The 20000-nt window shown below is 36.8% G+C and overlaps 1 protein-coding gene across 4 annotated transcripts in view; it reads right to left on the minus strand.

Moving 5' to 3' along the window:
• Positions 1-20000, minus strand: part of LOC137643958 (neuronal calcium sensor 2) — a 736704-nt gene that overhangs the window by 235312 nt on the left and 481392 nt on the right. Inside the window, exon 1 of one of the 4 annotated variants that reach the window (XM_068376761.1) lies at positions 14217-14495. The exons of the other annotated variants lie outside the window; for them this stretch is intronic. The gene's annotated coding sequence lies outside the window, so the exon portion shown is untranslated. Of the gene's footprint in view, positions 1-14216; positions 14496-20000 lie in introns of those variants that run through there. 4 annotated transcript variants of the gene reach the window in all.

Here is a 20000-nt window from a genome sequence, read left to right on the forward strand (position 1 = left end):
ATATGGAGTTGGTGGAAGGTTGTTGCAAGCAGTGAAAAGTTTCTACAAAGGTAGTAAAGCATGGGTTAGAATAGGAAATGAAGTGATTGATTGGTTTCCGGTGAGAGTGGAGCTGAGACAGGGATGTGTGATGTCGCCGTGGTTGTTTAACTTGTATGTTAATGTAGTGGTGAGAGAGGTGAATGCTCGAGTGCTTGGACGAGGATTAAAACTGGTAGACGAGAATGACCATGAATGGAAGGTAAATCCGTTATTGTTTGCGGATGATACTGTACTGGTTGCAGACACAGAAGAGAAGCTGGACCGACTAGTGACAGAATATGGAATGGTGTGTGAGAGAAGGAAGTTGAGAGTTAATGTGGGTAAGAGTAGGGTTATGAGATGTACGAGAAGGGAAGGTGGTGCAAGGTTGAATGTCATATTGAATGGAGAGTTACTTGAGGAGGTGGATCAGTTTAAGTACTTGGGGTCTGTTGTTGCAGAAAATGGTGGAGTGGAAGCAGATGTACGTCAGAGAGTGAATGAAAGTGGCAAAGTGTTGGGGGCAGTTAAGGGAGTAGTAAAAAATAGAGGGTTGGGCATGAATGTAAAGAGAGTTCTATATGAGAAAGTGATTGTACCAACTGTGATGTATGGATCGGAGTTGTGGGGAATGAAAGTGACGGAAGGACAGAAATTGAATGTGTTTGAGATGACGTGTCTAAGGTGTATCTTGAGTAGATAGGGTTAGGAACGAAGTGGTGAGGGTGAGAACGGGTGTAAGAAATGAGTTAGCAGCTAAAGTGGATATGAATATGTTGTTTTTCATAAGTAAAAGCTTGTCTTCGCGCCTTACAAACCTTACAATTATTGGTTTGGTCGCTCCTCTGCTCGGCAACCGGTGGGTAATACTTATATCTTCTAAGAAAAGACCCACCTATTCCCATCTGTTTACGTTGGAAAACAAGGGTCTCGTGATCAACACGGTCAAAACCAGCACTAAAACCAAGGCCAATCATACAAACTTCTTGATCACAATCAAGGAATTTCTGTACAGCACTGGAAATTGTAAGAAGGGCATCACACACTCTAAGCACATTTACCTAATGACCTAACATTACCAACAAGTGCAAACTGGCGGAAAAAGAAACTTGGGAGCTAAGAAGTCAGCTGACTTTATAAGGAAAAAAAAAAACCAAAGTCCATCAAGAATATTTTAATTTCCCAGGACCAAAAAGCTAAACTAGTTAGTTTAGACATAGGAAAGCAAGAATGGGGAAGATCGAGTGTAACATTACTTAGCTTACTGTAAAACAAAACCAGTACATCAGTCAAAAGGGCTGCCTTTTCGTTATACAGAGAGTATCAGATCAATCTAGTTTAAACAGAAGAGGAACTATTAAGTCTACACCAGACAGTGCAGATTTTAGACTATTTATGCTCATGAGTTGTACTCAAATGGATTTGTTTTAGTGTCAAATTGCATTCCTTCTAAGTTGAAGCATAAACTCTCTGAGCGACAGCTCTTACCTAATCTAGTTATTCCAAGCCACATCAGATCTGTTACCTTCCCAAAAATGATAACCCTCCTGTTTCTCCAAATTAGAACCGACTGAAATCCTAATTGACAAAGGGTTTTTCCTTCACTTGGTATTTTAACACACAAGAAGGTATATGCCTATCAATTATGTTGACCAGATTTTCATTCAAGAGACCAACATGCTCTGCTCCATTATACACTTGTGATCAATTCAAATGGGAAAGTTCACTATATATATATATATATATATATATATATATATATATATATATATATATATATATATATATATATATATATATATATATATATATGTGTGTGTGTGTGTGTGTGTGTGTGTGTATAATCAAATAAGCCATATATTTTTGATACATTAATGTCTCAACGACCTCAGGATCAGAGCCCCAGGCGAAATCACACAAAGATAACAACTTCTGACCGGCTGGGAGTCGAACCCTGGTCCAGGAAACTTGTATGAACATTGACATACCAAATGGCCATGAAGAAAGATAAAAGTCAATGACAATTCTTCTGTACTTATACTGGTCGAATTCAGGTTTTATGTACTTAGAATTGAAATCAACCCATCTTCGCTATCATGGCTAATTGGTATGTTTGTGACTTGGCATTTGGTTATTGATAAGTTTTGCCATTTAGACATGATTTTCATAGTCAAATAAGCCATATATTTTTGATACATTAATGTCTGGATTTTCTAAACGACCTCGGGATCAGAGCCCAAGGCCAAATCACACAAAGACAACAGCTTCTGACTGGCTGAGAGTCAAGCCCTGGTCCAGGAAACTTGTATGAACATTGACATACCACTTGGCCACGAAGAAAGATAAAAGTCAATCACAATTCATCTGTACTTATACCTTTTGAATTCATGTTTTCTTTAATTAGAATAGAAAACACCCATCTTCACCATCGTAGCTAATTGGTATGTTTGTGACTTGGCATTCGATTAATAATGAATTTTGCACATTTAGACGTGTTTTTCATATTCAAATGAGCCATAAATTTTTTATACGTTAATGTCTGGAACAAGGGATAATCGAGGAGAGTGAATCCCCTTAGGCTTCTCCAATTGTAGCTATTAGAAAAAAGGATGGCTTGGTAAGATTGTTTGTTGATTATAGGAAGTGGAATGCAATCACTAAGAATAATGCATTTCTATTGCCCTCGATCGAAGAATTACTTGTGAAAGTACGGAATAGTAAATATTTTACAACTGTTGATTTAAAATCTGGATACTATCAAATACCCATTCAGGAAGACAGTAAATGTAAAACGGTATTTATAGCTAATGATCAACTATTTCAGTTTAATTTTCCTTTCGGTGTTGATAATGCTCCAAGTTATTTCTCTAGAGTAATTAAGGCAGTTTTGTCTCCCTTATTTGGCCATAATGTTCTTGTTTATTTAGATGATATCATAATTACAGGGAAAACGACCGAAGAACATATCAATAATATCTGTAAAGTTTTCGAAAGATTGCGACGTAATGATATGAAAATAAATTTCTCAAAGTGAAAATTTTTCTGTAAACAGGTCAAATTTTTAGGTCACATAATAACCCCAGAGGGTATCCAACCCTGCCCCAGTAAAGTAGCGGCTATTAGAGATTTCCCCAGGCCCCGTACCCCTAAGGAAGTAGCTGGGTTCCTTGGACTCGCTGGGTATTACCGTAAATTCATAAGAGGTTTTGGAGAGATAGTGAGACCCTTAGATGCTTTGAAGAAACAAAAAGTAATTAATTGGGAAATGGAAGAAGAAAAGGCCTTTAACCATTTAAAGACTGCCTTAACTAGCAATGAATTACTCGCATATCCTAGATTTGATCGCCCAATTTTAGTGACAACAGATGCGAGTACCGTAACTATTGGTGGCGTAGTTTCTCAACGAGATGATAAAGGCAGAGAGCGGCCCATTTGCTTTGCTTCCCGGGCATTAAAAGGGACAAAAAATAGAAATTATAGTACATTTGATCGAGAGGCTTTGGCTATTGATTGGGTTCTAGAGAGGCATCGGTTTTTTTTATTAGGTGTCGATTGAGTTGCAAAGTGATTTGTACTATAAAAATGATTTGACCTCTCGACAAGCGAGATGGATTGAGAGATTGTTAGAGTTTAATATAAAGGGTTTTCACCACATAGAAGGTAAAGCTAAGGGGTAGCTGATGATCTCTTTAGAGGTGCAGTAATAGAAGTAACAACTAGGGCACAAAAGAGGAACGAAGAACGTAACCAAAATATTGAAGACCCAATCAAAATAGAGAAAATAGAGAACGGGATGTGAGTTCTCGCGATGAGCAATCAGAAGACAGGATGAGAGAGAGATCGAGAGGAGAGAGAGAGAGAGAGAGAGAGATTGAGTGGCAAAGGTGAATATATGTGGGTGGCCAAAGACATGACCAGGGGTGTCCAGAATGAATGCCCTGTTGATGCAGGTTTGATTGACTTCGGAGGTTGGGACATAAAAGAAGCCCGAGAGGGACAGAAAAAAACAGGAATGAATGGAAAGAGTGCGAGCAGTGATTAAAGGGGAATCGGAGAGTTATCCGTCATTTCTGAATGTGCCTCATGAGAATTTTTTTTATAGAAAATGATATCTTATATTGTGCTTACGAGAAGAGGGGAGGGGAATTTTGTACACGGGTAGTTCTTCCTCCTTCTTTAATTAATCGAGCCACCCACATTGTACATGCAAGTTCGTATGCAGGGCATTTAGGGATTAATAGAACATTAAGGAGAGCACCTGAATCCTTCTTTTGGTTAGGAATGAAAAAATCTATAGAGAATTATATAAAAGGTTGTCATGCTTGTAACTGTTTCAAAGAACATAAAAACACTGTACCGGAAGCCAGAAAGTGGCCTGTGATTCCTATTAAATTTTATAGAGTGCATATGGATGTGGTAGGACCATTTCCTACTGGTTTAACACAACATAAGTATATATGTGTATTTGTGGATGCATTTACTCGGTATACTTATACTTACGCAATGTTGGATAAATCGGCAAATTCATTAGCCCAGGCTCTGTGCTCTTTCAATGCTAGGTTTGGTTTCCCCCTAAAATTTTGATATGTGATAAATAAGGTGGTGAAATCGGTCACGGACTTTATGAAAATTTAACACTTTTCAGTGACTGCATATAGGCCTTCAGCAAATGGCTTAGTGGAATCATATAATAGGGAAGTAGTACGAATTTTACGTTACTTAGTGGCTGATGACCCCCTCATTGGCACGCCATGCTTCCTACAGCTTAGCTAGCATCGAAAATTGCATATAATGCTTCGCTCAGGGACACGCCTTTTTTTAGTGTATGGACAGGATCCTGTGTTACCATATACGGTCCTCATTAATTCGCAACAATTGCCAAATTATTCAACTGAATAATACCGTGTATATTTATCAAATTATTGAGGAGAGTAATGAACACCACTAAAAGGTTTTTGAAAAGAGCTATTGGAAAACACAGCTGAAAGTATGATGGTCGGTTCAAAACCGCACCGCTAAAAGTATCTATGGGCGATCGTGTGTATTTGAAACGATTACAACCTAGGAAACACAAACTAGAGCCAGCACATTTGGGTCTGTACCGAGTAAAGATGGTTAAATCTAACACAGTTGTGATACAAAGCATTATTAATGGCGCAATGTCTGAACATCATTAGGCACACATACATGCGGTGCCTGAAGATGTAGTTTTCAAGTGTTCCTCCTTACCCCTGCATACGTGACATTCCTCGAGTTGATGAGTAGATTTTTTTTTTCCTTTGCTGTTGTTGTTTGAACAGACCTCATTTCTTCTTTTGACGTATTTTAAATAAACTTGATGATAACAATGTGTTCTTATGTTGATGCTTAATGGATACGTAAAATGTTATGGTAATTTTGCTGAGTGTGGCAATACGTATAACGTTGCTGAGTGAACCTAAAAACAATCAGAGGTTAAATAGGTCAGGTGAGATCCGTCAGGCGGATGCTGTATTATTCATGTATTTATATGATTCCTCATTGCTGGGGCCAAAGCGGTTCCCGAATGGCAAGTGGCTGCGGGATTAAAAGCTCAGTCTTGAGGATTGGCAGTGTTAGAGAATAGGTAGATGTGACTACCTTATACTTAATGTTATAAGAGAAAGGCGGGAAGATGAATGATTTCCTCGGGAAAACGGCTAGTGCCCACCAGTTGTTAGTTGTAAGTGCAGGTGCAAGTGTAGTGGTGATTTAAATAAATGGCAAGTACTGCACTAATAGCAACGTCGCTGGCATCGGTGGAGAGAAGGAGAGGGGCATGTGGGACGGGAAAAGTGAGAGCAGCAGCGGTTGATAGGGCATTCTTTGCGTTGCCAAAGGCCGCTTCTTGAAGGGGGCCCAACTTCATGTCTTTTGGTTTGCCCTTGAGGGAAGCGTAGAGGGGAGCAAGAGTGACAGCAATGGCTGGCAGAAAACGGTGATGCGGTGCCCTAAGAACGACACATAGTTGGCGCCAAAGGTACACTTGTCGTACCGGACTACAAGGCTGTTTTGTTGCAGGCGGTCGAGCATGATGTGCAGGTGACGGAGGTGTTCCTCTTTTGAGGAAGAGAACACAAGTATGTTGTCCACATAACATACACAGAAGGGGAGATCCCCTAAGATGCCATACATGGGACGTTGAAAAGTGGCCCAAGCATTACAAAGGCCGAAACAGGAGTAATTGAAGGTGTATGTACCGAAAGGAGTGGTGATGGCGATCTTGGTGATGTCTATTGGGTTCATAGGCACCTGATAATACCCCTGCAAGAGGTCGAGCGTGTAGAAAACCTTCACTTTGTGCAGGTAGGAGGTCACGTCAGCAATGTTTGGGAGGGGGTAGTGATCCGGTTCTGTTTGCATGTTCAGGTGCCTGTAATCCCCACATGAACAGAGGGAGCCATCTTTCTTAAGGTCGATGTGTAACGGTGACAACCATGGGCTGGAGGCCTTTTGGCAAAGGCCCATTTCTTCAATTTCAGCCAATGTCTGTTTGGCGGCTGCCAGTCGATCCGGTGCCAGATGTCTAAATTTGGCGAAGACTGGGGGTCCCGTCGTCTTGATATGGTGGTATATACCGTGTTTGGCAGGAGCCGTGGGCGTTTGGCGAAGTTCTAGACAGAAAATTTCCAGGTATGACGTGAGGAGGTGGGCGTAGGCATCCGTGGGTGCGCTGATGTGGAGAGTGAGGTTGGAGGGGGCGGGTTGAAGAGGTGTTAACAAGTACGAGTCTGCGTTGACCAATCGTCAGTGGGCGACATCGACCAGAAGGTGGAAATGAGAGAGGAAATCCGCACCGAGGATTGGCTATGTGACGTCAGCAACGAGAAACTTCCAATTAAATTTGCCGTTGGCAAACTATCGGGTATGGCAGCACGTACAGGTTCGGGTAAACGGCGTACCCAAAGGGCACAAAGTAGGCTCACCTCACGAGAGCCGTCTGCGGCAGGTTGCAGGCGAGCAATACCGGTCATTTCCCTGTGGGCGAGCAAAGCTCTTTGGTCCCCCAACGGTTGTTGAGAGAGCTGAAAAAGCTTTGCTATACGGGCGGCTGGCGACGGAGAGTACTGCTGCAGAAGGTATGTTTTGAGGGCGTCATACGCTATTGGGGTGTCTACTTGTTCACAAAGCCAGTCGTAGATTTCCGGGAAGGTGTCCTCGGGTATCAGCGCGAGAACATAATCTGCTTTGGTGGTTGAGTGAGTCACGCCCTTGATGCGGAACTGGACTTCTGCGGGCTGAAACCAAGAAAACGCCTCTCCGCTGGCAAACGACGAAACTTTCAATGGGGCGGCGCCAATTTCCGTGGAGTCCGTCATAGTAACAGTGATGAGGGGAAAGGGGGAGGAGCGAGTCGACTTCCGAGGTCACCAATGTGACGAGCCAAGAGTAGGTTGTGACTCAAAGGCAAGATGAAAGGAACTGAGTAACTTTATTACGACACATTGAGTATATATACACACAAGGTCCTGGTAAGAAGGTCACAAAATACAGACATGCTATTTCTTGTCAATTGGCAACCGGTTCTGTTAACAGTTAACAATGGAGTATGCAGACAAGTCAAAACAAGTTGCTGTCAGTGCGAGGGGAGAGCAAAGATACAAAGGATAATATATACAAAAAAGAGAAATGCCGTTACTATATACGCTCGTTTGACACATGGGTGGTACAGACATATGGATTTGTAATCACTGCTGCACGGATACAAGATCTACTAAATAATACGTCATTATCTTAGGACACTTCTCAACCAAACTTTAAAGATTGGATTTCAAGGAAACAGAGAAGTTTCTGCTTTCATTTACACTTTAATTTGAGCATCTTAAGTAAGTTACACAATGTCGTTGCACGTTAAGAATTTTAAATGGCTGCAGTTCAAGGTAGCACACTGGCTACTTCCACAAAAATCTATCACCAATGCAGTAACCTTTTCCATGACATTTTCGTGCCACCTAAAACTAGGAAGTTGAGGGAAGCCTTGAAACTTGACAGTGTGTACATTTCATTGAAGATTAAAAGGTCTTGAGACTACAACTGCCATAAGCATTATCATTAATATGGTTAATATAATCATTATCTCTAGTTCTTATACTTATTCTGTACTTTTTGTTATTAGTACGGCTACAACTTCAATAATGCGAGTTGTATTTAAATCCATCGCTAGTAAAGGCTGCATCCCTTTTGTATACCACATCCCTATCATAATTAGACTATTATCAAAAGCATAGATAGCATTATCATTGCTCCCAGAGTAGACATTGTTACTTTTATCATGCAGCTATTGCATTCGGAGCTACATACATTGTGCCTGCATTATGTATTTTTATATAGCTATGAACTGATAAAAAATATATAAAGATTAAATAGATGTTGATGAAGATATATAGTTATTACCATCGACCTCAATTTATGCCTTGTTTAATTTTCACCCAACTTCAGGTGAAGAAGGCAACCTAATAGGTTATTGGATTTGTAAATGATAATGACTTGTATATTGATCAAACCAAAGATTGCGAAACGAAACTTTATATTCATAATGAAATGAGAAATCCAGTGTAATTTCCGAATCTTGCAAAAATGTGTAGAATAAAGAATACGCAACGGTAACTATGCCGGTCCAGTTTCTAAATCTAAGAGCACAATGTTCATAAGAGAAAACTAAGCCCTAGTTCTTCAATAAACCATGTACTTCTACAATCCAATATTCTCTCCCCAGTAATATTTAAAATCGACTTTGATTTATAACAGGGTACCATTAAAAGACTCTGCAATGAGAGACCCGCCCAGGCTTACACGAACAGGGTCGACCACACGCAGCACCCGAACGTTTTGCTCCATAAAAAAACACGTAGACTTAACGATCCTCCTCAATATAAGCATTAATAATTCATACACATATACACACGTATATACAAACAGTTGTGTGCAAGAAAATGCCATTCGTATCGCTGACGCACGCAACACACATTATTTAACGCCTGTACTTCAAGCACCACCTTCAAAGCCCTGTGGTTTCCATTCTGTCTGAAGTAACAGACGCTCAGCACGCGCGAATAGACAAAAGCACGGAATTAATTCTTTAAATATTACATTTGATATCGCAAGCTAGCATGACTTTTAAAGGTTCGATCGCACGGGCCTTTATTACTAATTTACACTGAGCGTCCATAATCGATATCAAGAAGCACCAAACAAAGTTTCACCGTTGAGTCCTTACTGATGGAGAGGCCAGACCTAAAAACATGGAGCTGTTTAGAATCTATCCCGTCATGTTATAAACAAACAATTGACTGTCAGATATTTCGTTTTACTTTGATGCCTCGTAGGAAATGAACAATTATGTTTTCTGAAAATAATTGTATAAGGAAATCTAATTACCCAAAAGATCGCATGCTTCAGATATTTATTAATCACGAATTTTTATCTCTTTAAGAATCCAATCTGGCATTGAATATAATATACAACATTGTTAATAAATAAAAACTCCCACGAACTTGCGCAATAGAAAACAACACTCACAAATCACTTCAATTATATATATATATATATATATATATATATATATATATATATATATATATATATATATATATATATAAAAACGTAACTCCATATTCAGCACTACAACACTGGTGAAGTGCTTCAACTGTTGCTTCAAGTTTTGAAGGCGGAAAAACGAAATTCACATTAAGCTCCAAGTCTTAACATTACTAGCGTCATAAATTTCTAACTCCTGGTGTTTTTAACTAAAAATTTATAGGCAAAATTATACCTGTACAACTGATAAATGAGCCTTAGCCTTATAATCTTCCAGAGTAACCTTACAACGCACTATCAAACAGGATTGAGCACTGGAACATTAGTTTGGTATGGGTCTGGGGGAGATCACTCACAGCCAACGCCAACCTAAAAGTAAAACGAAAGAATTACACGAAACTCAATGACAATCACCAGAATTGTTCACACCACGGAACGGGATTTTACCCTGTAAGGGAGGGGGGGAGGGAATTTCGACAGGCGCAATGAATCTTTATCAGCTAAATCAAGTAACTAGGAAAGACTACTAGCAAACTGTTGTGAGCTATAGTTATTTTTTTAAAGTGTACCTGATCTTTGTGACGAACTCGGACTCTGTGCAACAATGCAACTCATAGAGCTGCAGGTTACTTTAACTGGTTGAAAAAAAGATAGCTTATAGAAACAAGACTTCAAAGAGTTAACTAAGAAAGGAAAAAGCAAATTGGTTAATATTTTCGAGATTGAAATGTCCTTTTACGCTGTTTTTCCCTTCAACTACATCCTAAGTACTGGCACCTTCACTTTTTACTAAAATTAAATCAAATTCATGGTAAAACAGCACACAACAAGCAAAACATGTTGATGAAGCTTTCTCATCTTCAAATAAACCCGAGTCACTCTCCGCATGAAATATATAGACCAGGAAATAAAAAGTTCACGACAAACAAATCAATAAACCTAACACTGGCAATCATCGCAAGATCAAATCTGAGCTACTGAATGTAACTTCGACCAACACACATAAAATAGTGTTTGAAAAAGAAAAACAATGTTTCGTTGTTAGATACAGCTGTCGCTAGCTGTTTCAGAATACCAGCCATTCCCGAAGTCGTACGACGCAAACTGAAGGCCAGGTCTTGACAAACACTGTCAAACACGCTCTAATTTTCAAGGTGGCCGGACAGTTCTCCCATTAGACATAATCCCCACGGACAAAATCCCACAGGACATAACACCACAATGTGAAAAGTGGATAAAATCTCACTGTACACTACGGTGAAAAGTGGATAAAATCTCACTGTACACTACGATTAAGAAAAAATATTATAGTTTTGGAGTTTTTGTTCATGACCTAATAGTACATATCAATGAACCACTTCATGTGATGTGGATATGCACTAAATTTTCTTTTTCAGTAAATATTAAAATAGTTTTTCTGTCATTTATTGATTTATTCGAGTTATTTTATCCATATTTGACAACAACAGGTTTAATTGTTTCATTTATTGCTTTTGTTCACTGTTCATGCGCTTGCACTACCACAAAGGTGAACTATTCGTTCTGTTCAAGGGTCGCCAACGGATGTTGTGCACGATATTTCAGATTTGTGTAGTGTAAGCTCATGAACAGAGTAGATAAAAGCGAAAAAAAAATTGATCTTGCAGTTGTCAAATATGGATAAAATAACTGGAATATAACATGTAATTGGCATAAAGGTTTTTTTAATGTATGCTGAAACAGTTAATGTTGTACATATGCATAATAACATGAAGTACCTCATTAATATGTACAATTAGGCTATGTCATATATATATATATATATATATATATATATATATATATATATATATATATATATATATATATATATATATATATATATAATCTTGTTTACATTATTGCAGCCTACTGTGGGATTTTGTCAATTTTTTCACATGGGGATTATGTTCTGTGGGATTTTGACAATTTGTTCACATGGGGATTATGTTCTGTGGGATTTTGTCAATTTGTTCACATGGAGATTATGTTCTGTGGGATTTTGTCAATTTTTTCACATGGAGATTATGTTCTAAAGGATTTTGTAAATTTTTCACATGGGGATTATGTTCTGTGGGATTTTATCAATTTTTTCACATGGGAATTATGTTCTGTGGGATTTTGTCAATTTTTTCGCAAGTGGATTATGTTCTGTGGGATTTTGTCAAATTCTCACATGGGGAATATGTTGACTGGGATTTTGTCAATTTTTTCACATGGGGATTATGTTCTGTAAGATTTTGTCAATTTTTCACATGGGGATTATGTTCTGTGGGATTTTGTAAATTTTTTCACGTGGGAATTATGTTCTGTGGGATTATGTAAATTTTTCACATGGGGATTATGTTCTGTGGAATTTTGTCAATTTTTTCACATGCGGATTATGTTCTGTGGGATTTTGTCAATTTTTTCACATGCGGATTATGTTCTGTGGAATTTTGTCAATTTTTCACATGGGGATTATGTTCCGAGGGATTTTGTCAATCTTTTCACGTGGGGATTATGTTCTGTGGTTTTTTTTTGTCAACTTTTCACGTAGGGATCATGTTCTGTGGGATTTTGTCAATTTTTTCACATGGGGATTTTGTCAATTATTCACATGGGCATTATGTTCTGTAGGATTGTCAATTTTTTTCACATGGGGATTATGTTCTGTGGGATTTTGTAAATTTTTTCACATGGGGATTATGTTCTGTGGGATTATGTCAATTTTCTCATGGGGATTATGTTCTGTGGGATTTTGTAAAGTTTTTCACATAGGGATTATGTTCGGTGTGATTTTGTAAATTCTTCACAGGGGGATTATGTTCTGTGGGATTTTGTCTATTTGTTCGCATGGGGATAATGTTCTGTGTGATTTTGTCAATTTTTCACATGGGATTATTTTCTGTGGGATTTGGTCAATTTTTCACATGGGGATTATGTTCTGTGGGATTTTGTAAATTTTTTCACGTGGGGATTAAGTTTTGTGGGATTTTGTCAATTTTTCACATGGAGATTATGTTCTGTGGGATTTTGTCAATTTTTTCACATGGGGATTATGTTCTATGGGATTATGTTAGTTTTTTCACATGGGGATTATGTTCTGTGGGATTTTGTAAATTTTTTTCACATGGGGATTGTGTTCTGTGGGAGTTTGTCAATTTTTTCACATGGGGATTATGTTTTGTGGGATTTTGTCAATTTTTCACATGGGGATTATGTTCGGTGGATTTTGTCAATATTTCACATGGGGATCATGTTCTGTGGGATTTTGTCCATTTTTTTCACATGGGTATTATATTCTGTGGGATTATGTCCATTTTTCACAAGGTAGGGATTATGTTCTATGGAATTTTGTCCATTTTTCACATGGTGGGGATTATGTTCTGTGGGATTTTGTCCATTTTTAGCATGGTGAGGCTTGTGTTCTGGGGGATTTTGTCCATTTTTAACATGCTGAGGATTGTGTTCTGTGGGATTTGTCCCGTGATATTTTGTTAGGGGGATTAAGTTCTGTGGGATTTTGTCCTGGATTCACTATCAACGTTAGAAACAAATAACGTTCGCTTAATATATTACAACTGAAAAGGAGAAGGTGTCAAAACAGTATGCACATACACGAATTCCTTCTGGGAAACACTTTACACGTAGACCTACAGTATAAACACCAATAAACCGAAATCTATTAATTGTAGAAGATGGAACAGTCAATACAAAATGTGGCAAAAGGCTAAATGAATTATGAAGCAATTTTCCACAAAAAATACAATAAAATCATCGTTAATCATACGAACCCTTAAAACATAAAATACGTGACATTTCATAATAAAATCAATTAGTATATAACCAATTGTAAATTTCCTGAATGAGCAGCAATATTTCAATAAACCAAGGCTGTGAATGACTTGAAACTATTATAGCACGTAGACCATCATAACTATCCACACATAATTCATTCTCGTGTAATGTACTTTTAAAACCAGCAGCACACTAATGAGAGAGAGAGAGAGAGAGAGAGAGAGAGAGAGAGAGAGAGAGAGAGAGAGAGAGAGAGAGAGAGAGAGAGAGAGAGAGAGACTACTAGCTAATGAAGTCGTTTTTGTAACTCATTTTCGTGACCATTCTTCATTTTCTCCTACAAGTGTAGATACTTGCAAGAAAGCATGCGTGCTTGTCGGAATCAATGAAATTGTGCCTAGAATTGCTGGCGACGTCTGGAGGGAGGAAGGGAAATAGAGTTGCAAAGGGAGGCAGAAGTGTGTTGGCTCCTCCCTCTCTACCTCCCTCCCTCCCAACCACGTGATGTGTTGACCTTCAAGTCGTGCAAGAAAAACTACCAAAAAGAAGACAAAAGAACCTGAAAAAAAAGCTACGCTTAGAAGATAACAAAAATGACTGCATATAAACAAACTTACACTTACATATATCCATACACATAAATACACACACACACAAACACACACACATATACGTATAAATAAATGAATATATATATATATATATATATATATATATATATATATATATATATTATAAATATATATAGTGTGTGTATGAGTTTCAACAGTAAATTAATGCTGACAAAAATATATACATATATTAATAACGATGAATACGTAAAAGCTTGTTGTGCGTCTTACCCAAGTAAACTTTGGTTTTACTTGTCTATCCGGTGAATTAGGCTGCCAAATAACAGCTTTTGATACAATCACTTCAATATCAAATTTTTCCTTTATTTTCCACATGGAAGAACTGTGCAACTATAAGTTCAATAGAAACACATTTTGAATTAAACGATGGGAGGTCTTCCTATAAAATGTTTTCGGATTTTTCTTTAACATTGGTTAGCCCAGCAAAAAATTACTCAATTCTTAAAATATATATAAATCTGGTGTCAGACCGTCGGCAGAGTGCACACTCCCACTATTTAAAAAACAATATACACTGGCATCATCTCAACAATGAGCCAAAAATTCTTGATATCAGTAAGATAGGCTTCGAGATCCAATTTATGATATCAGTGAGATATACTTCGAGTTACATACTTTAAAGATTAGGAGAGAACGCCACCGCCACAGATTTAAGTGTACCTTTTCCTAGTACATAATCGTGAATATAACGTTCGGCAGAGGAGGAGGAGAGGGCCATTGAAGACGAAAGCTATAAATTACTGAAAGGTTTGTTAAGGAAGTGATAAAATTTCCTTTTAGTTCACAAACAAATCAGGATCAAACTATACAATAATAAGCAACTTTATACACCAGTAACAAGGAATCCGTTTCATTGTAAAATCGATGTAAATATCAAGGAGATTTAAAAATGTTCTTTCTACCAGATGATCCTGGTAAATCGTCCAGATTTGAAACTGTACCTTTTCTTAACAAAAAGTACGAACAGTCAAATATTATTTAAATTTTAAGACGAGCTTAAATGGAAAATAATAATCAATCATCCAATAACAAAATCTTCTCAATCTTCAGATGATAAGAGTACTGACCAGATTATCACAGAAATCCTTATCTAAGATTTGAATTTCAATTAATGTTCCCAATTATCTACTGTCTGTTCTATCTGTTATAAACACTTCAGTACACGTATTGAGCCTGATAATGCAGTCCCGTTATAAATGCGACTAACCCAAATAAGGGAGATTTATAAAAGAAAAACAAAATAGTTAATATCAGGGATTTCATTATCAACGCCTCAAGAAGTCCTCATGTTTGCTAATCAAAGGCCACCAATACCGAACAAGATTCGATATATGAGAAAAAATCTTTTTTAAGTACTCCCAAACAACGGGAATTGATAAGAGATCCCAACATACGTAGGACTTCCAACCCCTACCCCCACCTCTCTCTCTCTCTCTCTCTCTCTCTCTCTCTCTCTCTCTCTCTTCTCTCTCTCTCTCTCTCTGTGCCGCCTTAGTGGCTGTTGGTGATGTAAAAAAAAAATGACCACATATCCCCTTACCTCTAAAATTTAGAATGGTTAAAAATAAAAGACAAATATACTACAGTATAGGTGTCTGTAATCTGCTATTTAAAACAACACGAAAAATAACTCCTGGATGGTTATATAATTTTCCAACAGTACACATAGTTAACGGTGTTTCTACTGGACAGTACGAAAATCTGTATGCAGAAAGGGCGAAAACTGAAATAGGCTCCCGCCAGTTTAGTATTAGACGCCCAGCATTATACAATATAGTACCAGACACAATTAAACATAAGTCCTCTCTCTCTCCTTTTAATGTACACTTACAGAAACTAATTTTAAATGGTTCAGATTAGTGTGAGTTTTACTGAACGTTATGCTTAATTGTCATATTAATAGTGCTTTTGTAGGCACTACTGTATTTACATAGATATTGGAATTAGTTTTTGATAATACTCATGGATAAGATGGCTTTTATTTACAAATTAAGATATCCTTGGGCCTTTATAACCTATTATGCTTATTTGTTTCACGTTGTGTTATTTTAATACTATTCTTTGTGGTGATGGCGACCTCTTAGGGCTTTGGTAATAAAACCCTCGATATCATTTTTCATAAATTTTCCTTATGTGTGTGTGTCCCATCCATCTATAACGTCTTTGCACTATCAAACAGAAAACTTCATTCTAGATTCCACTGAAGGAGGACTCGAGAAGGAACGAATTCATCAATCCGACTAAAAACTCTTCAGCAAGCCAGATGAAAAGAGTATAATAAAAATGAACACACGGGTAAGAATTGAAATGAGAAGGGGTAGAACACCAGATGGATTGAGAGAAGAGTTCAAGGAGTGGGGGGAGGGAGATGAAAAAGAGGAGGGAGGGACTGATATTCCCATTGGTAATCGATCCTCCAAGTGCGTTGGCAATCATGTCCGCAGTTCTGCATTCTCCTCTTGCCTTTATTCATATGGAATCCCCACACTGTGCCTATACTAGCCCTTCAAACTAAGTCTGTACTTTGCAACAACTAATAATTATGTACTAAATACCATTAACATTTATTTAACTTGTCTCTCAAAGTTTACGGTTTACCTATTACCATTCTCACTCAAAGGTAAACGACACACACACACACACACACATATATATATATATATATATCTATATCTATCTATCTATATATATATATATATATATATAGATATAGATATATATAGATATATATATATATATATATATTATATATATCTATATATATAATAAATATATATAGATATATAGATATATATATATATATATATATCTATATATATATATATCTATATATATATATATATATATATCTAGGAGATAGTAGGTTGGCCAAGGCACCGGCCACCCGTTGAGATACTACCGGTAGAGAGTTGTTACTATTCTTAGAATATTTTATTTTTCCTAATTTCCTTTCTTCACTGGGCTATTTTCCCTGTTGGGGCCCCTGGGCTTATAGCATCATGCTTTTCTAGCTAGGATTGTAACTTAGCATTTAATAATAATAATAATAATAATAATAATAAAATACATATATATATATATATATATTATATATATATGTATGTATATATATACATATATATATATATATATATATATATAACATATATATATATAATCACTAAGTTGGAAGAAGGATAAGCAAAACGAAAATTTGGACTAGCGCTTTCGCATTTTCATACCTCTTCAGGTACAATTGATACAAAATGTTAGGAACAAAATCAAAGTGCCCTCTCTACGACAGAAGTAAACAGGAAATAATACAATAACATAAAAACTAGTATACTACTAGTTTAAAAATTACGGTGAGTTTTAAAATGACAATTGTTTGAATACATTGTTTATAAGTAATTCATCCAGTTTATACATTCCTGGGCTACTGTTGATCAATCTCACATTTGTTTTTCTTTATAATACATAATTCTATAATATTACGTTCTAGAAGAAAGATTAGACGACTGATTGACGAACTAAGAAAGTTTGCGGGTGTGGAGCGCCATAGAAATACCATAAACAAACGAAAGTGGAAAGACATGTCTAAGGCCTATGTTTTGCAGTGGAATAGTAACGGCTGATAAGAGCTCTGACTGCAAAGGCACTGACGTTTTCGAAAATCCAAATGGCATATCTTCCTGATGTTTTGTGCTAAAAATGTTTTCATGTATGTTAGTACCCTCATTGTACTTTATATATATTGTGAAAATCTCTATTAATCAGTAAGTCCTCTTGAAGATGTCTCGAGACGAAGCTACTAAGGATTCACCAAGTATTTTATATAATCCTTAATATATAGCATATTAAAAACTTTATGGAATGTTAGATCTACATTATGAGAATTAACATAATCCAATTACTATATCTACAAAACTATTAGAAAAAAAAGAATGATCTAGATAAAACATCAAATATTATGTTTTTAAAATGGGGTGTATAAAAGAAGAGCGAGTCACTTTCACAAACTATATACGGCCAAAAGAAGGAAACAAATCAGTGATTCGACCCAAGAAACAATAAACAGCTGGGCGTGGGATATACAGCTGTAAAGCCACAAAATTGACAGTCTCTCTCACTGTAAAAACAAAAGTTATAAAGCTCCAATACCAAGGAATACCCTGTTCTTTACAGAAATTCTAAACACTGACTTACGTCCAACTATTTACGAACGGCGATCCACTAACCCACAACCAACACTTCTCGCAACATGTCTAAAGATTTCGGAGGAGTTTGGAGGAAATTTCTAATAATGGTTCCTTTCTCATCAAAGTAAAGAAAAAACGGAATGGTTTCCTGTATAATGCATGGGTTAGGTGTCATCACATTAAATAATTTCAACTAATGAGAGAGAGAGAGAGAGAGAGAGAGAGAGAGAGAGAGAGAGAGAGAGTGAGTCTATAATGTGCAGTCAAACAAAATATAATCTCTGTTACTTTCGTTTCTCTAAAGAAACATTTGCAAGCCTAAATAGTTATCTATAACTTTGAGCAAATGTTAAATATATAATGAAAGTATTTTCATAAAAAATTAACTCCCGAATATCCCAAAATCTGTAATAAATCTACGAATTACTTAGTTTAAACAACTGGTAAAGTTAATGATCGTGAAAATCTAAATAATACATCAAATTGAGCGTTTTACCATGTGTATTCGGCTAATGGGGATGGAACCTTGGTTACTCTAACTATAAAATACTTTAATCAAGGTCAAAATTATCAAGATCAAAATATATTAATACGTATCACTCAAAGGACACTTTGAACATAGAATATAAGCCAGAATACGCATCATATTAATGAAAGTTGACAGAACAATTGACAAATTCCGACAGGATTTTACGGTTGGTTGCCAATACTAAGAAATACATAGATCTTATTAGCGGATACATCATAAAAGCCAAGTCCTCCCTGGTTATATCAAAAAGAACTTTGATCAAAATATAGCCTCTAATGGAAAAAAAAAATCACTTTTAATCTAAGATTCACTGAAGCATTATTACACTATACAAATTATTTTCGATTATGAAAACAAAATATTTAGCAGGGTAAAGTATGTTCCTCATACAAATCACAATATTAAGAGCTTTGAGGTATCTTGTTCACATTAGAAAATCCTGAATCCCGGAACATTCGCCTGTTCAAATGATAGCGACTCTCGATGAATGATATTTTAAACAAAAACTAAGCTGGACTTTAATTTTATCATTATAATCCTTATCAATATTGCAAACCAAGCTCAAGATTTAGTTTGAAAACATGATTGTAAAAATCCCAAGGAGAACTCAATATTGAAATCAGTCAATAGCGGAAAATAAAGTTTACGTAAATAGGCTAAAGAAGTTATATACCAAAAATAAAACAAACCTAGACAGATATAGGCCTATATGGTGAAACGAACACGACAAATAATAAGTCAACTATGATACAGGGCTTATGCCATCCTGCTCAAGGTAAAAGCATTTGCAATAAGTCCGAACTTCTGAAGTTCGTCCATTTCAACTATATAGTAAGGATCATAATTTCACAAATTGGTTACAGTCGAATAAACTTGTAGAATATTGTGGTAATGAACCTTGCTCAAGAAAAGGCAAATTATAGAATTTATTGCAGATCTAGCACTACGTGGCGGACAGTATAATCCGGGAAGATCTAAATATGGATATAATGAAAAACAATTCTCACGGTTAACTTCAGTCTAAGTTTTTTAGTGTCTGCAACCTCACCTTCCATGTGAGTTATGGATGGGGATTAGGGGGAGTTTATAGGTCTACCTGCCGAGTCATTTGCAGCCATTGGTGGCCCTCCCTCCTTCTATTTGGGTGGAGAGGGGGTTTGGGTGCTGATAATATGTACATATGGTCGGTCTCTAGCATATTGTCCTGCCCCTTGCCTCTGCACTCTTGAAGGACCTTTATACCTGAAACTGATAAAAAATAGCAAACGACGTTTACTGACAATCAAG

The sequence above is a fragment of the Palaemon carinicauda genome, chromosome 7, assembly GCF_036898095.1.
Source record: "Palaemon carinicauda isolate YSFRI2023 chromosome 7, ASM3689809v2, whole genome shotgun sequence".
In the NCBI taxonomy this organism is placed as follows: Eukaryota; Metazoa; Arthropoda; class Malacostraca; order Decapoda; family Palaemonidae; genus Palaemon; species Palaemon carinicauda.